General features: G+C 33.3%; 1 pseudogene; it reads right to left on the reverse strand.

Moving 5' to 3' along the window:
* Nucleotides 1-19,200, reverse strand: part of LOC129229944 (alanine aminotransferase 1-like) — a 57,824-nt pseudogene that overhangs the window by 14,409 nt on the left and 24,215 nt on the right.

Here is a 19,200-nt window from a genome sequence, read left to right on the forward strand (position 1 = left end):
AGTTGAAAACCGTAAAAACCATTTCTCTCCACCCCCCTCCAGACTCGTCATGTAGGGGGAGAGTCAATTGCCCCCCCCCTTATCCTGTCTTAAATACTAATCGCCCCTAACGAATTTATCACCCCTCCCCTGCTTGATGTGTCAAATTGACCCAGAGTACAGGTTAGTCCTGGAAGAAAAAGGTTAAAAATGCATAAATTAAAAAAAAAAAAAACGATTAAAATTCGAAAAAGGGGGGAGGGACGAGCTTAGGTTCAAATTAGAAAGTGGGTAACGCTGTCCATCCTCAACTACACTAGCAGTCTAAAATTAATTTAAAACAAATTTGTGGAATGTACTTGGTTAAAATGAGTAGCGATTGCTAGTAATTCCTTCCATTCTACGTTATTGGTTTCAGAAAATGATGGTCATGGAGGGGGCGGTTGCCCCCACGGCCCCCCTAGTAAATCCGCCACTGGAACGAAAGACATAAATACAGCCAAATGTGTTCATATCGAACTTGCCTATCCTAAAAACCTATCGTAAATTGAAAATTTTCAAGTTCCCTTTCAAATCAGGGTTGGCAAGTTTCTGCCGAGGTGGTTAAAACCGCTGGTAGAAACCGGTTAAAACCGGCATGGCAAAAACCACTTTCTGCCACATTTGTGGCAGAAACTGGCAAAAATTCACAAAATTAAAAATTCTTGATATACAACAGAAAATACATAGAAAAAAATAAATTGTTAACCAAAGCACTGTAATTTTATTACAAAATTATCACAATTCAAAATCAAATGTTACATTGTTGGGACCCTGCAATTGCCTCTTCGGAAAAGTGGTTTCAAAAATCTAAACAGGTTCTCAATTTAATATGCACAAATGAGAAACTTTAGAATATTCTTGAAATAGAAGAGCTAGCAGACAATGCATCAAGGAGCAAGCAATGTTCGTGAAACTTTCATCTATTGTATAACTGGTCCACCATGTGGTAACTAGGGTTGTGGTAAAAATTTGACTAGAAAAATTAATTTTGAGGAATGGGGCCAATTTATTTTGCAAAGCTGTGACATTAGGTACAAAATTCTAGGCAAGTAAAATTCTGGCACTTTCTGCTTGAAGCACGTGACATAATTTCAATCACAAACAATTTAGAGGAAGCATAGTGAGCAAATTACAATCAGTAATGCCCGTTCAATTCTGTATGTCGCTCCTCTTTCCTAAGTACCCCAGTATGATTTTTTATCCTTTGTTAAATTAATCCAAATACTACGAGCCTCAGCAATTTATAAGTTCCCTTTCTGAACTAAATCAAGGGCGCTAGCATTGGATTTTATTTTTTTAAATGATGAAATGATGTTTAATTCTTTAGTTTACTCAAACAAATATCATTTACTAATTACTTGAGTTATTAAAGACACTTTTAAGTTTTTGCCAGTTTCTGCCACTGGCACGGCAAAAACTAGTTTTTGTCGGCAGAAAGCTAACCCTGTTTCAAATACCCCATTTAATGTTTTCCCCCAAGTTTATCTCAAATATATTTTCCCAAAAACCCCTATATCTTGAATTCCAACTATACTATCGTTTTTTAATTTGATCCCCAGCAATCTTTATCAGTAGTAGAACTTGAAGAAATATTTTTCTAATATCATCAGTCATATAGTGCTCCAAGTCTTCTGAGACATGTAGCCCAGAGAAAACTATAAGTACAAGGAAAAAGTTTTTTAGGAATTTCATCCACTCAGAAATGGGGGGGGGGGGGGAGCATTGCTGAACTCTTATTTTGTAGTCTGAGTATATATGTTTTGTAGAGTTCAAACTGTTTCAATTGAGGACAAAATAAAAATCTGACCATTTTTGAATGATAGTCATTGAAAAATAATAATTTTTGTCCTTAAGGTATGCATAAACTTGCCATTGACAGAGTCATTGAAATTAGTAAAACGTGTGATCACAATACGTCATCTGTAAACTGTTCAACATCAATGCAAAAGAATTGATCAAGTCTTTATCGTTCATAAAATTGCCTATTTTTACAACCTCTGTATCTCAAATATTTCTTTTGCCCCCTGAAATTTGAATTAGATGCAGACAGAATAAGAGTGCTATTTAGAATGTAAACCCTGTGTACACATTCCATGAGTTCAAGCTTGTTAGTATATGAGGGGGAGGAGAATATACTTGTGCTATTACAGAACTTAAGGCAGGCGAAGACTTAACCTGTCAAAAAATCTTTAAGGAGTCACAGTACCTTTCAAACATTTTTTTAAAATTTAAGTAAATTTTATATTTCTTTGAAACCATAACATGCATACTTATTTTGTAATCAATAATTTATTTTCAAATTTTAAAAGTATTGCCTAATTTTTTTAAAAATTCAAAAAATTGAGAAAAATTTCAATTTTTGAAAATCTCTAAGGCTTTTTATTTTTGCACTAATTAAAAAAGTTCTTTGCTAAACGATCACTAGAATCATCTCTAAAAATCTGTGCATTCATTTGCATATGAGTTTATTAGAAAATTTTCTGTGATTAATTACGTAAAAAATCAAAGTTTTTTTTTTTTTTTTAATTTGGTTTTTAAAGGTTTAACATGCTCTAAACATTTGAGTAATTTATAAAATGCTTATCCAATGCAGTTTTGTCAAATATGTTATCCCAATTGCAAAAAGTATCACTTTAAAGCTGTATCTTGAATAGAAAAAAATCCTTAGGGATTCTAATGACATGAAAACAATAAAAAAAAACATCATCGAGAAAAAGCAATTTTAAGTTTTTCTTTTGCATAATATCACATAGCGAGCATGGCCTAAAACAACTCATAACTTTTTAAATATTTGAACTAAAGCAATGAAACTTTTCCCCTGTGTTCAGAATAGTTTTTAATTTTGAAATAAGCGATAAAATTTTTTTTGATTGTTTCTTCATTTTTGAGGTACTGTAACCCCTTAAAGCGAAACAAATAATTCTTATAAAATATTACAAAACTTCATATAACTACATAAACATAAAATGAACTTGTGTCCCAAATACCTAGCTAACAAATTTGTAACAGATGCAAGATTTTTTTTTTTTTTCAAACAAAAGCTCAGTAACTGTGTGGATAAAAGAAACGCAAGATCCTACTTAATGTTTTCTTATTGAAGTAAGGTTGTTTTATTTGCCTATTAAAATAAGCCCCCTTCAAGTTTATGGTATGATTTTCAATAATATATCATAGCACAGACTCTTGTTACACCAAAATTGTCTTTGCTTGAACGTAAATTCATAGTTATTGAAAAATAATTTTCTTGAAAACTTATCAATAAAGGCATTTTAACACCCATTTTGGTAACTTCCATGGAGATATTTAAAACTCAAAATATAACTCAACCGGGGGGGGGGGGGGGGGGTCAATCGAAAGATCAAAAAAAATTTTTTTTTTTCAGAAAAAGGGGGAAATCAAATCTTACAATGGGGAATCGATCATTAAAATGTTCAATACCATCATTCAATTCACCTTTGAATTCTCTCTTAAGCGAATATTGAAAAAACTCATTATAATTTTTTGCACTTTGTTTCATTAGAAATTAGGGATAGCAAGACCCTCATTAAAATATGGATAGGTATTGGAGAATATTCTTAAGTCAAAAAGGAACATAATTAAGTTAAATAAAATGTTTCTAACAGACAGTGAATTGAATTGTGTAATAACTAATTTCAACTAAATAAAAAAAATTGAAGTGTCATAAAGTTTGGTAGCAACTGAAATTAGCAAATGTGGTTCAATTTTAAACCAATTTTGATTATTCAATCTCAGTCATTAACGAATGTTAGTTCTGACGCTAAAAGAACACATTATCTTTCTTCCCGTCCTAATTAATACGAGAGCAAATCAAAAAGTCTCTTTGCGCCTATTTTTTATTCGCCAAAAACAGGCACATACAGGTATTTACAAATATACGTAGTGTACTACGTACCTTACATTATTCCTCCACATAGTCACTACACCGGTTCAGACATTTGTCCCATCGCAGCACTAAATTAGGGATCCCTGAGTGATAGAATTCTTCCTTCTGCCTGTGGAACCACTGTTGGACCACGTTCTTGGCTTCTTTGTCACATGTGAATCTCTGTCCTGCCAGAAACTTCTTCAGTGGAGCGAAAACGTGAAAACCACTAGGGGAAGGTCTGGACTGTAGGTGCCCCTATGAATTGCTGTGGGCTTTTGTCCGTTGCTCCACACAAAACAAATTACACTTCGCTGCTCATAAGCTGTGAACGTCTGAGGAACAACCGTCATCTTAAATGACTGATAGCAGCTTCGCTCTTCCGAGCAATAAGCAGATTCGGCTGGTACGGTTCGAGGAAGTCACTGCTGGGAATGTATATGTTTGCTTTGTATTCACAGCCATATTTTGGCTTTAAAAAAAAGGCGCAGACGTTTTGATTTGTCCTTGTATAACATCTAGCAGATAAAAATTAAAGATTTAATATAAAAATTTGAAACTGGTCTTTTAAATTCTTGGAATGCCGTAACAATGCTTCATTAAAAAATATAATTATGACATGTGTAAATTAGTTCCAATAAAAAAATTTGCCTGTTATTCTTGACTACATTTTGTACGATGAACTATTTCTGGCTGGGCATTGGCCCACGAGTCTTGATAAATTAGAAAAATTTATGGATTCAAATGTTAGAGCATTGCCTGATTGCCTACTCTTGTCTTATTCAACCCTCTGATTAAACAGAGACTTGTTTGTTTAATCACTTACACATTTCAAAATGCAAAGAAGAAGTTATTGTAGACTTTTTTCCTTACATATACGAAAAATAAAAACCTACAAGATGCGATCTTCTCTCTTATTGGCCATCTATCACTAGAAACTATTTGTACTTCCTTTCCTAATATTATTACAGTAAATGAATTATAATTAATATTTCCTGTACTATGGGAAAAAACCTTACCGTACAGGAAATATTAACAGAAATGTTATCTACAGTTCAAAAGGCATGCAAATGATAATTCAAAGTGTGAATAAAAACGAAGCATTTTCCCAGTTTTGAAGGCCTCTATGTAAAAAATTTGTTCTGTTTAAGCAGTGTAGGGTTAATGAAAAGGATTTGGGGAGGAAGGAGAAGGAATATGGGTCACCAAAACAACCAAAGAAAAACCAAAAGTAGTGACACCCAAAAAAAAGTACTGCATACTGAAAATACTACACTATAAAAGGAATCCACTCAATATGAAAAAAAGAACTCCATGACTGGATTACCTTGGCTTTTTGCACTGCTTTTTCAGGAAGTTCTAAGCGTGGAAAGGCATACATGGCTCCAGCCACTTCATTGCATTTGATGCCTTTCATGCCGTTAAATGTCTTGGCAATAAGGATTGCTCTTTCCTTTAGAGACTGCAAAATTCCATTCTTTTCCTTTGGAAATAAATAAGAAACAATTTCATAAAATAAATAAAAAAAGACAACTTTTTATTGTAAAAATGACATGTTAACACTAGCGATGTTCCGGATATCCATATCCGCGGATATCCAAGGAAAAATAAAGATCTGTATCCGCATCCGTTACTTTTTTGACGGATCTTTTCTATTATAAAAATTCTATTCCCTATTTAAATTATAAGGTGTCATTTCAGAAGTCAACGGCCCTCTGCGACATGTTTTTCTTTTTTTAATTTTTAGTTTAATATTAGTTTTCATTATTGATTTGAGGTTTCTGTTATTCTTCATTTTGATTTTTCTCGGTATCCTTCAAAAAAAGTGAGACAAAATTCACAATTTACTGTTACTAAAGGTGTTCCTGGCTTTGTTATTCCATCGGTCGGAGTAATTTGGGTGGAATGGATCAGCGCTGCAGTTATGCTGAAATAAAATGCGAAAAATTATTTCTAGCCTATCCAGTAGCATCTTTACACTCCTGCTCCTGTATCCTACATCTACCGAGTAAGCTAGAAATAATTTTTCACATTCTATTTAAGCATTAATGCAGCACTGACCCGTTCCTTCCAACTCCCCCTCAATTTGAACGGAAATTTCCTTAAAGAGTAAATCAGTCTTTATTATATTTTCGCCGTAGATGACATTTTTTGAAGAAACTATGCTATTATGATGACAGGAATACCTTCCGTAATAAATTTTACATTTGGATAGTTGAATTGGGCAAAAAAAAAATTTTGAGATTTGTATCTGTATCAGCGGATCTTGACATTAATGATCCGTATTCGTATTCGCGGATCCACTTTTTTAACGATCCGGCACATCACTAGTTAACACTATTCCAAAAAAATGAAATTTAAGAGCTTTATGCTATTAGCTGTAGCAAATGAAAATATGTTAGCTAATTGCTTCAGCCTTGATGTGAAGGAAGTCCCCTGAACTAGTAATTGTAGTAAGAACAGGTTTAAAATAATAAAAATAATTTCCTATTCTCTCTTATTTGCTAAGTTTCATTAAGTGTTGTTAAGTTTAAAAGTCTTATAGCGACAACTTAAATTAAGAATGAACAGCTAACTGTCTACATTATTACAGTATTTTCTGGGAGATAAGCAGCAAGTAGCCACAGTTGACAAGAATAAAATATTTTTGTAGCTAAATGCACTTTATTAATGATAGAAAATCTGCACACAGTTTGATCTTACGGTTTGATCTTGTTCATTACAATGACAATGCACAAGAATTAAAAAACTTTTTTTTTAAGTTAAAATTTTTCCTCGACATTTTACAATGAGTAACTTGTCAAAATTATAGCTTAAAATTAAATTCACAGTACTTAGTTATTCAACACAAAACAATAAAATATATATACTATGCTATATAGTATCAGGTAATTACATTTTTTACTACTACCTCAAATGTGCTGGATAAAAACATATTTAACATCCTCGTTCTGATACCCTTTACACAGATTGGCCAAGGAGGCAACCTCTCACTTTTGGTACTGGTGGTGTAAACTACTAGCTTTGATCTGGTGATTTAAATACATATATATATATATTTATAGGAGAGCACATCGCAAAGAGTTAGCAATCATTTTTGAAATCCTCCAAATAAGAAATTTTTATCACCAAAACCAAGTTTATTTTAAAAAGCAATCGAAATCATTTCTCTGTATGACTGCATCTGTTTTTGATATTTTTAGGAAAAACCCAGTATCATAACTAGCCTAAATGGATGGACAATGTCGGGCAAAGGAATTTAATGGGGATTGCGCGTAAGGTCGGATACAGAAAAATCTTCTGGAGAAGGCCCAGGAAATTAAATAGCCTTCCCCCCCCCCCCCAAATACAATGTTTCATAAGAAAGTGTTTTCAAATTAATTTACATTTTACTATTATATGATAAAGAAAATCATAGCTAACCAATAATTAAAATTTTTAATAAAAATGTTAATTATTGGTTTCATCATAGAAAAATTAATGGACGAATCATGATATTACATTCTCCTTGAATTCGAAAACGGCGAGTTAAATGTATTCTGCAACTCTGGCCTATGACTCCAGTGTTACTGCTTTTGCAAACAAAAGTACTTTTATTCCAAATATGCTGTGTGTGTTTTGTGTTCTTTTAAAACAACTATATCAAAAAAATTCTATAGAGAAGTCAATTAAAAAATAATTTAAAAAATAGTTAAACTAATTGATCCTTTGGGGGGAGGGGCACGGCCCCCCTGGGCCCCTCCTAAAATCGGCTACTGAATGGGCGATTATTCAGGCAAAAAAGGCTCATAAGTCTGAAGGCTGTTGGTCTTCTTACTGGTCATTGCACCTCAAAGCAGTACCTTACTACTATGGCTGTCAGCAGTAGCGGATTTTGAGCGGGGCCAGGGGGCCTGTGTTCCCCCCCCCCCTACTAAAAGGATGAATTAATTTCACTATTTTATTTATTACTTTTTAATTGACCTTTCTTTTGCATTTTTTTATATAGTTAATTAAAAAGAACACAAAACACACACAGTATATTTTGAATAAAAGCATTATTGTTTGCTAAAGAATCATTACTGAAGTCTAAGGCCCAGAGTTGCAAAATACATTTAACTCACCGGTTTCGAATTTAAGGGACCGAATTATCGCGATTTGTCGACTAATTCCTCTTTGATGGAATCAATAATTAATATTTTTTGTTTAAATGTGTATGCGCACTTAAAAGAGTAATTTTGATCCAGGAAGCTATTTGCGAAATAATAGATTTCTTTTTCAGCTTATAAAAAATGCAAATGAAAGAAATCATCCGGTAGTTTTTTGGAAAACCCATGATTTTTAAGTTAAACGGCATGTAGTATCAATATGCCATCTCAACTGTATGATGGCTTTAAGAACAAATCAGCAACTGTTAATTCACACATAGTTTCTGAATTCTTCAATAAAAGTTATACGTTATGAAGTTATGATTTTCTTAATCAAATAATATTTTATAGTTAAAATATAAATCTTAATATATAAAAATCTTCTGTGCGTACGTTTGTCACCGCAAGGCTTTTAAGCGGCCGGACCGATTTTGATCAAATTTTTTGTGTGTAATTAAGTTGTGGCAAGCATGGTTTCGAAGCGCGATGGATCGAATTGGTAACGTTTTAGTTAATTAATTTAAACATTGGATGGCAAAATCTCCCAAATGATTAATATTTATTTTAACCTATTGTTGAGCGAGAACCGAAATAAATATTTAACCCGTTGCCAAAGACCAATAAGAAAGCCAGCTCTGCTTTTTATAATGAAATTTCCTGCCGTGATATGTCAACTGAGAATAGATAAAACGTAGAGATTGAGAGTGAAGCCTTCATTTCTTGAAAGCAACGATTTTAGGTCCAGTGATATATTTTAAAGTAAAGTACTGCAAGGTTCACGCAAAACGTGTATTCTGTCGTCATAGTTGAACCATGTGACCGGATCGGTGCTTTAGGTTTTCCTAACTAAAAGATCAGAAAGTACCGTACCTAGCAACATTTGTTTCTTGGCCGAAATCCATCTGAGTTTTGGCACCAACGTCAAGAATACTTTAAAGATTATCTAACTAATCAGTACACTATAAAAGGAAAAGATGATGGAATTTAAAGACGAAACAAATTTTATTTTCGTCCAGATAAATTACAACACGGTAGTTCTGTACACAAAAGATCAGTGCAGTGGAAGATCTTTATCTTTGGTGGAAAGAACAAATTAGGCAATATATGAAATTTTAAAAGTTTCCATTCAAAAGATCGGATTGCTAATCGGTCGGAGTTGGCTTCGCTCACTGATCGGCTAGATTACAGTAATGTGGTTGCTTGGCGACTTTGGCTAGAAACAATAGAGTTGCGTGATCATTTGTTTACATTCTAAAGCTACTATTAATGTAATTTATTGTATTTTTTGTTTGTTTGGCGAAAAATTTCAAATTGCAAAGATTTGTTTTTTGTTTTTAAAGAGTGTTTAGTCATTTTAATCGAAGAATGTGTTTATTTTACATAGGGAGGGCGGTTTCGCTTATTCAGAGAACGGTGTTTACCTTTATAATTTTTTAAACGATATCCTTTCGATTGTTTTGTTCTTTTTAATATGGCGGGCGTTGCAGCGGGATTTCCAGTTTGTTCTAGATGGGTAGTTGGTTTTTTGCACTTAATATCTGAGGACGCTTTTTATCCTTTGAGTATGGCTGAAAAAACAAACCATCAAGTACGGGAGAAAAAATAGTAGGAGCCCTTTACAATCTCGGTATTTTAAGAACAATTATGAGAGCCAGTTTAGAAAATGGTGGTATGTATTCCTAGAGTCTTTTATTACAAGTAAGTAACAGCTAAATGACCGGAAATGGATCTCTTATCAAAATGGATGATTTAAGAAATTCTCTCTAAATGATTCGATCCTCAATGTTTATTCTCAAACCAAGACTCTTTGTCAAAAAATAGTTAATAAAACAACTGCTCAGTGGGCATTAGATAAATCAAGTTGTAATAAATACTATACGCATTCTGACACCACGCAGCTTAAAACATTTTCTTTTTACTTACTTTTTTCAAAAAAACGGTTCGAACACGTGATAGTTTGTTGAAATTTTTTAACTTTTCAATTTACAAAGTTTGATCAGAACAACATCTTTGGGGTCCTCTAGTTAATTTATAAAAACTCAAATGTGGTATGGGTTTATTTAATAACCTTGCCCTTGTGTCATAATCATTATGACAATGTTCCTAAGTAAAGCCGCTCACTGTCTAGCATCTCAGTGACATTATATTGGGTTTTGTATTTAAAAGGCTTAAAACGTTAAAGATGTTTTCGGTTCACATTCAAAGTATATTAGTGCATAACATTCATGTACTTAAAATCCATGTACTTTCATGCACTTAATTCACGTACTTTTTTTTTTAATCCAAAAAATAAATAAATAAAAATAAAAAAAAACACCCACATTTAAAAATAAAGTCATTAAAACTTTGTTATGAAACACTGAAGGCAGTGGGGAGGGGGGGGGGAGAGATTCAATTTTTCGTGCCTACTCCAACAGATTTTTCTGTATCCACCCCTGGGTGTCAGTAATGATCAAGTTAGCAGAAGTTGCTTCTTTTGTGTGGAAACTGTTACCCACATCCTTTATGATTGCAAGGCTCCGATAGGTTCGTCATAAGGCCTTGGTTGTCGTTTGCTCGAACTTTGGAGGACTCATGACATTCGTATCAAGTGTTTGCTGAATTTTGCTTCAGCTACTGGTCTATTGTACGACTTCTGTTTGCAGATTTATACAATAGACTTCTGGTTGCCGCGCCTCTCTCTGTTGCCCCCTTTCATTTCATTTCATGCTTGCATTCAATGCATTTCAAATGCCAATTTTACTATCACTCCTCCAGTTTCCTAAGTGCTAAACATTATTGCTATGTAAATAACTTTCAGAAAACTTCTCTATTGAAATTAAGCCATGCTAGTTTTGACAAACTGCCGATCCACTGATGGATCAGACTTAACGCTTATACAAACTTGTAATCAATCAAATGCAAAAAAAAAAAAAAAACTTGAAAATTTTTTGCTGAACAGATTAGTTGTAACTGTTTTACTGAGTAAAAATTTCAAGACATGCTTTTCTGAGGTGTATACAAATTACTTAAACATTAAACACCAAAAATATAGAAGTTAGTTACGCAGCTAATTTTGATGGTTTTTATTTATTAGTTTGTTTATTTTCCAAACTATATTTTTACATACATCTTGAACTTGAGAAAAAAAGAAAAAACGTTTTTAAAAGAGAAGATAAGTTTTTGACCACCAGATTTGTTATTAGAAACTGTTTCTATTTTTTTTTTTTTTTTCGTTTTAACTGAGGTAGTTTAATTCAGTGATTCTCAACCGGTGGTCCGACGGACCGACAACAGTCCAGAAAAATTTGACCGGTCCACAAAGACTTTTGCTTATCCACATTCAAAAATTTCCTTTCCGAAAAAAAAAAGGAAAGAAACAAAAAGAAAACACCATAATAAAAATAATATCTTATACGACATCTTTTATGTGAGAGATTAATTTTCATAGTTTTCTATGATTTTTCAGCAATGTTTATTATTTACGTATAATATTACAGTAGTTACCTATCTTATCCTGATGATTTAATTGATTTTGTAACTGTTCTTTAACACCTTTAATTTGTATATTTATTAATTCATTTATTATTGTTAAATAATAAATGAATTATTGTTATTGCTTTTGTAAAAAAGGGGAAAAAAAACCCTCAGCCATTTGAAAAAAGATTTCATAAGTGTTTAACTGTGCCTGAATTCCCCCCTCCCAGTTATTTTTCCCCCCTCCAAAAAAAAATTAAAAGGAAGAACCAAAGAGGAAAAAATACTCATCAGTCCGTCAAAAAAATCCTATTTTTTAACATCCTTGAATAAAAGTTTTTTTTTTTTTTTTTGCAAAGAAAAAATAGAATTAAAAAAAAAAAAACATCACTGGTCTGAGAATTATTTTCAAAAGCTATTGCTGGTCCACAGCCCAAAAAAGGATGAGAAACACTGATTTAATTGATTTCATACCTTTATACAGAACATTTATATTTCGACACAAAGTTGATACAGTCAACTCTTGATAACTCAACTCACAGGGGATAGGCTAAAAACTGGCCAGTTATAAGTAGTTAGATCTATGGAAAGCTTCCACAACCTTCTCAAGAGTTAGGGACTCGATAAAAACTGTGAGGTAAAGAAATATTAGAGTTGTAAACCTCAAAGTTGTCAGGAGTTAACCCTATTTTCAAACCATGATTTCAATTACAATTTTTAAAAAAATTACTTAAATATTTTGTAACTGAACTGAATAAAAAGTTTTAAAAAAATTAAATCCCTGTAAAGGAAGCAGAAGGATTGCGCAGAGAAAAGAATGTATAGGTTCCTTTACTTGTACTTGGAAAACAAGTTTACATAATTACTAAGCATAACTGCAATGGAACAGCAATCTTTAAATACCTGCAATAGGCATTTCCCATTATCTTAATATATAAAAATCAATGTCCTGAGATAACATATATATATATCAACGCACAGCCAATACTGCTGAAGCCTCAGACTTGAAATTTGGCAAGCATGTCCACATGATTATGAAAGTATCCACTAAGAAAGGTTTTTTCGAAATATCGATTAGTTCAGGAGAAATTAATTAAAATTCCTTAATTTCTGTGAAATTAAAACCTGTCATTGAAATTTAAATCCCTTATTTTCGGAGGCTTCCCTTCATTCAAATCATTATTCAGTACTTCATCTCAACTTTTGGTTGAAAGCAAATTTTAAATTTGATATTGTTTTTGTTTCTCACGTGATTCTTCGAGGTTTTTCTCAAGTCAAATAATAATGTTACCGTCTTTTGCTTTCATTTTTTCAAAACTAGAAGCGAAGTTTTTAAGAACATCATCACAGGTAGACTATTCTTTTGAATTTAGAAGAGTGCAGTTTCCTGTAAAAGTTTGCTTTGCAATAACTGTTAATAAGTCAGAAGGACAGACACTAAAAGTAGCAGGGATCGATTTTGGAAAAGACTTTTTTCCACATGGCCAATTTTATGTAGCTTACTACTCCAACGTCAGTTCATCAAGCAGCTCAATAGTTTTAGCACCAGGAAAAAAAAAAATGTTGTATACAAAGAAGTTTTTGCTTAAACATAGGTATAACAATAAAATGTGGATAGCCTGTGTTTGCAAAGATAATCAATACTTTTAAAAAATCGTTAATAACAGTTGAAGATCGGTTAAGGACAAGGGCATATATATGTATATATGGAGTCCAGGGGCCCCGGGATCCTCTCAAAATTAGAAAACATTATAGGCAATCAGTAATTATTATAGCGGATTTTTGAAACTAGGTGCACCAAGCACTGTTAACCCCTGCGAATTCTATTACCCCAGCAATGCCAGGTACGGGAATGCTAGTTTATTATATCTCAAATAGTAGATAAAAAAACAAAGTATTTCATTACCTTTATGTACAAATCATAGGATGGTTCGCCTTTTTGAGGAGGGTTAGCTACACAAGACATTGTTGCCTATTAAATAAAAAGGAGAGAAAAAATTGAGAGTTAGGAAACATAAAATTTGTTTTTCTTTAAATTATTTTTATTATTAACATTGTTATTATTAATACTTGTTCAAAAGAAACAAGATAAATAACTTACTTGCCCTAAAATACTAGAACATAAGCGGGCAGATACACATTTTAAAAGCATCTTTTTGACTTCTGGATCCATATTGACAATTTCACAATAACCACCACGCATACCACACCTAAAAACATATTGGAAGTTTAATCAGGTAATAAAACATTTGGTTTCATAAAAAAAAGCTGCATCCAAATAATTATTATTCCTAGAATGTATCTTGGACAGAGAATTTTTTTATAACTATACAGACTACTTCATTTTAACACTAGAAATTACGCCGATCTTTTTATATCTAGAAATATGGAAGGGGTCATTTTGACCATTGAGAAGAAATCTGCATAGTTCCCTATATAATGTTAAATATTTGTAAAAATTAGTTTTAAAATAAACATATTTATAATAAATGTAGTTTAATAAAAATAAAAAAAAAACAGATTTTTAGGGTACATAATGCATTATTTAAAAAAAAAGACTAAAATGCCCTTCAAAAAAAAAAAAAAAAACTTTCAGTTGCATTTCAGAAGCTAGCGGCTAATGTTTCCTTCTATGTATAAAAACATTATAAACGCTTCAAGTACTTAAAATAGTTCGTTCTAAGAGACCGAGTTTCTGCTCTGTTTCAGCATCAGTAAATGTATTTGCAATTCTTTTTTTCTCAAAAGGGTCAAATTGACACCTGCCTGCACTTTTAGTTATAGCCCTTTAGTTTAGGTTTAAAAGAATTAAAATTTTCTTGAAAACTTTTTATTATTATTCTGCAGGATGACTTGGGAAAAGTCAAGAAAGGATTAAGCTTTTTATGAAAATACAGAGGAGTAGTTAGCAAAAAAAGTTTGATTGGGGTCAAAATGACCCCTCACGTGATTCTAGTGTTAAATATAATAGAGACATTTTAACCTATTTGAGATGAGCACTTCGGTCAGCAAAACGTTTTCGTACTATTTGTTAATTTGGGAAAAGTTGAGTCCCTAAGTCCAACTTAGGAAACCAGGGGAATCCCCCACCCCCAATCAAGAGTAACAGAAATGAAAGCTCATTTAAAGCTACAATTGATTATTAACATTACTTATCGCCAAGTCTCCTGCATTCACTCTGGAATTAAGTACTTTTTTTTAACGTGAAAGAAATAAGACAATTGTAGGAGAGAGAATTATTGCTACTGTATCCTATCTAAAGTACTACAAGTAAATCTTTAGAATTTATTTGAACTACAACCTTCAAACATCGCTCACAGGGGTGCTCTGAATTCAAAACTTTCAGAGGGGTAAATATTGAATTTACAAAAAGGTACTTAATGATACTTAATTTTATCAAACGATAAAACACAAACATGGATACGTACCTACATCTAATTATAAGAGATATTTAAGCATTATTTAAAAATTTAATTTCTTTTAATTTTATTTATTTTTAAGCAATGCAGTAGTTCTCAAAATTTGGTAGGTCACAGTAACCTCTCATCAGGGTGCCGATAGTCATATCCGGCTGTAAGTAACCTTTGCAGACAGTCAAATGAGCAAAATCCATCTTGAAAGGGTTAAAGACTTTAATGTATATCAGCTGAGCTCCAAACTTTTTTGATCTGCAGCACTCTTTCAAGAATTAGCATTTTCTCACGCACTATAGCCTATATGAGTTGCATTATATACAGGTAGTTATCAAAATAATGGAAACACTTTATGACAAGTGTGTTGGGAATCACTACTATGCAGTAAATGTTCTGTTAATGAAGGAGCCTTCTGACTGCAATCACTCATACTGGTGAATCCAGACGGTGATCGAGTTCTATGGTCACTTTTGCTGCCGTTATTCCCTTTTTAGACATTACAATCCGCTTCAACAGCTGTCAGTTTCTTTCACTGAGCTTCTCTTTTCGTCCACTATTTTGCTTTTCCTTGTCTTACCGCGTTAGGTTTGCTGTCATGACTTTAGATACTGTACCCCTACAAATGCCAAAAAGTTGAGATGTTTCAGTTGAGTATTGCTCCAGTTAGACGCCCTCCAACAATTTGGCCTCTTTTAAAGTCTGAGAGGTCCAACATTTCACATGCTTGAAAAAAATCCAAGACTTCCAAAACTTCAATTAAGTCACCATATACACCCAGAATATGTACACTGCTTGACAATTGCTAAGGAACAAGTGATTTATACAAATTTGTACCTCAACCATCTGGCCAATGGAAATAAATTCAGGTTCAGATGGCGTGGTAAAACTAGACTCATTATCTGTATAAAAGACAGCGCATACATGCTCAAGATTCATACGAAAATTCACGCCGTTTGGTTTTTAACAAAAATAGTGCTGGATGTTAAAAAAGGTTTTCCTCTGAAATTCTGTTAAGTTCTTGAAATACTTACGAGTAAAATGTTAGCAAGACATCATTTGAATATCTACGATCGTGGACGAGCCGTTGGACGACTAGAAGCAGGTCAAAGTGTCACCACTGTGGCTGCTGCAATGGGTGTATCAAAAAGTTTCATCTCCCGATTAAAGACGGCCGCTGAAGGTGGAAATGTTTTGCAAAAGCATGCCGGGGGTCGTGGTACAAGCACCACACCTTCAGAGGATCGCTATGTAGCCCTCATGGCAAAAAGGAACAGAAATTTCACTCCAGGACAGATAGCTGCAAATTTAACAACCGCTACCGGTATGCATGTTTCTGCAAGAACCATCTCATAGCGAGTAAATAATGTCGGTTTGTATGCCTGGAAGCCCGTGCGTTGCATCCAAGTTCAACCACGCCATCGTCAAGAGAGATTACGCTGGTGTAAGGAACATGTTGCTGGGATCGTCAAAATTGGTCTCGAATTATGTTCTCTGACGAATCTCGTTTCAGTGAGACAAGTGATTCTGGTCACCAACTACTGTGGAGAGAGCGTGGAACACGTTATGCACAAAAATTTGTTTGCGAACGTGATCGGTATGGCCCAGGCGTCATGGTGTGGGCAGGCATCATGCACAGTGGCAGAACACCGCTTCACATTTTTGAATAAGAAAGCGATATGTTTCAAATGTATTGCAGAGATGTTATGCTGGACCATGTTCGTCTTTTTAGGGGGACTGTAGGTCCAGACTTTCTCTTTACGGACGACGATACACGGCCACACTGGAGCATTGAAGTGCCAGACACACTGCAAAGTGAAAACATTCTCTGTATGCAGTGGCCTGCTTACTTTCCCGACTTAAATCCAATTGAACTTGCCTGGAAGGCTCTTGGCAGACGTGTTGCGCGAGGAACCGTCCCTCCCAGAACAGTACAAGAACTCAAATCCGCATTGAGAGAGGAATAGGAAAACATCCCCCAAGCACTCCTCAATGATTAGTGGGGAGTATGGTAAAACAGATGCAAATTGTGCTTTAGTGTCCCTGATAATCATACGTCATATTAAAGTACTCGTGTCACCATCATTCTGACCTAGATCATTTTTTTGTTATTGCATGAAAGTCATTTAAGTAGGATTATTTTTTTATTTTTAAGTTTTTACATCATTGATGCTGTAATATCTGTATTATTTTGTACCTATAATAAAGGCACATCCTCCCTACTAACTATATATTTCGTTCTGTTTCTTTAATCATTATCTATTCTCAACTATTCCAAAAAACGTAATTGTTCCTTAGCAATTGTCAAGCAGTGTACATTGCTATTTATATTTAAAAAAAAAAAACATACCTAGTTTTGTTCTTCATTACTTAAGAAGCACATTCAAAAATGTCACTTTTATTCACAGGTGTTTCCAATATTTTGGTAACTACCTGTACATTGATACCATGAACATTTCACAACACACACTTTGGGAACCCCTGATGTACATAATAAATCATCTCAAAAAAAAATGTTTACTGCTAAATGTGCTACATCACTTACTCGCCCATATATCCCTTAGACACGGACATGAAAGATGCCAGCTCCATGTTTTTATACGGCTCTCCCAACTCTGTCATAACCTTTTTAAAAGAATGAAACTCCATTCCTTCTGCATACACATTATCTTGATATACCTGAAATATAAATATACGATATAAGAAAAAAGGTAATATTTTGAAATGTTTAAAGAAAGTACAGCAAAACTATACTGAATTAAAGCACATCAGTGAATTAAAATATAAAGACATTACAGCAAGGAAAGTTTGATCGTTAGAGAGAAGGCGAGCTTCGTGAATACAAAATCTCTTTACTTCCTACATGGAAGTAAAAACAGTGAAAGTATTGAATTAAAAACAAAATGTTTTACATGAGGGCAATATCTTTTTCAAACTTCTGAAAAGGAATCAGTGCAGGGCATAAAAGATGTCTTTTGAACATACTATTTCACATGCAAAATTTTTTTCAATACAAACTACTTTCTCCGGTGTCCCAACCAAGACACTTAAAGATTAGCCAAATTTGACAGTCATGTGTCGTTAATATTATTGCCATGAGCAGGTAAATGGCAGTATCTTCAAAAATGAGTTTTTGAAATATTTGAAGAAATGTTCAGTGGATTCAAACAATAGGAATTTTAACAATAGAAAAATGTTGGAATTAAGACTTTTTTTTTTGCCTTTTTTTTCAGTGGCAATCAAATAAGCAAGCTTGTACAATAAAGATAATGTACAATAGATGACAAAAATATACAAAAAAAAAAAAAGCAGATACTGCTCTTTGCCTGCACACGGCAGAATATATATGTAAACTTATACACTAAAACAAAACTTTCCCATCTGGCCCCAAAAGCAAATTCGGGAGAAATCTTTTTTTCTTTCTTTTCGCTCACCTTACCTTGATTATCCAGGACTCATTCAACAAAAATTTTAATTGCACCCTCCTCTTCCATTAAAAATATCATTTCAAGGTCACAGGAAGCAGCCGTTCCTATAACAAGTGCCTCACTATTGGTGCATTAATATTTCTTTTTTTTCCAAAACCCATCAGCAAATGGTCCCACAAACAGAATATGAACTACAGGTCAGTGGAAAATTTTACAATACAGGATGGAGAAATGAACAAATATATTCTACAAAATAAGCATACTTTTTCAAGAATGATTTTGTAAAAGTCACCATATGTATCCAGGGCTGCCACAGAAGTTCAAGAATGAAATTCTCTGGCAATTGAAGGTTTTCCTGTTGCTTTTAGCAAAAATTCCAGGTTAATGAAAGTCAACCTACTTTATTAAATACCATACAATTTATTTTTAATGTAATTAATCCTCCTTTTTTGAATCAAATAGTGCCTAAAAATTATCAATAATTGTAATCAATATTTAGGTTACGTTGAGATAAACTAAAAATTAAATTACATTGATTACAAATGCTTAGCCAGTTTTAAAGTTGGCATGTTTCCAAAAAAAGTTAAAAGCAAAATTTGCGACTTTTTCAGAAGAGGCAAAACAAAATATAATGATAATTAAAACGTAACTTAATATTTCTATTCTTTTTTTAAAAATCTTTTTAGCTTTATAGAGTCTTCAAAAATAAGCTTGAATGCTTTTTTCTCTCAACTATCAGGAAAATTCGCATATCCGGAACGCAACATTGTACTGCAGCATCTTTGCCTGAATGGCGCAGCAGTTTCACTCATCGGATGGAAAATTAGAAAGGAATTCCCTGACATTTCCAGAAATTTCAACAATGAGGACATTCC

The sequence above is a fragment of the Uloborus diversus genome, chromosome 9 (assembly GCF_026930045.1).
Source record: "Uloborus diversus isolate 005 chromosome 9, Udiv.v.3.1, whole genome shotgun sequence".
Classification (NCBI taxonomy): domain Eukaryota; kingdom Metazoa; phylum Arthropoda; class Arachnida; order Araneae; family Uloboridae; genus Uloborus; species Uloborus diversus.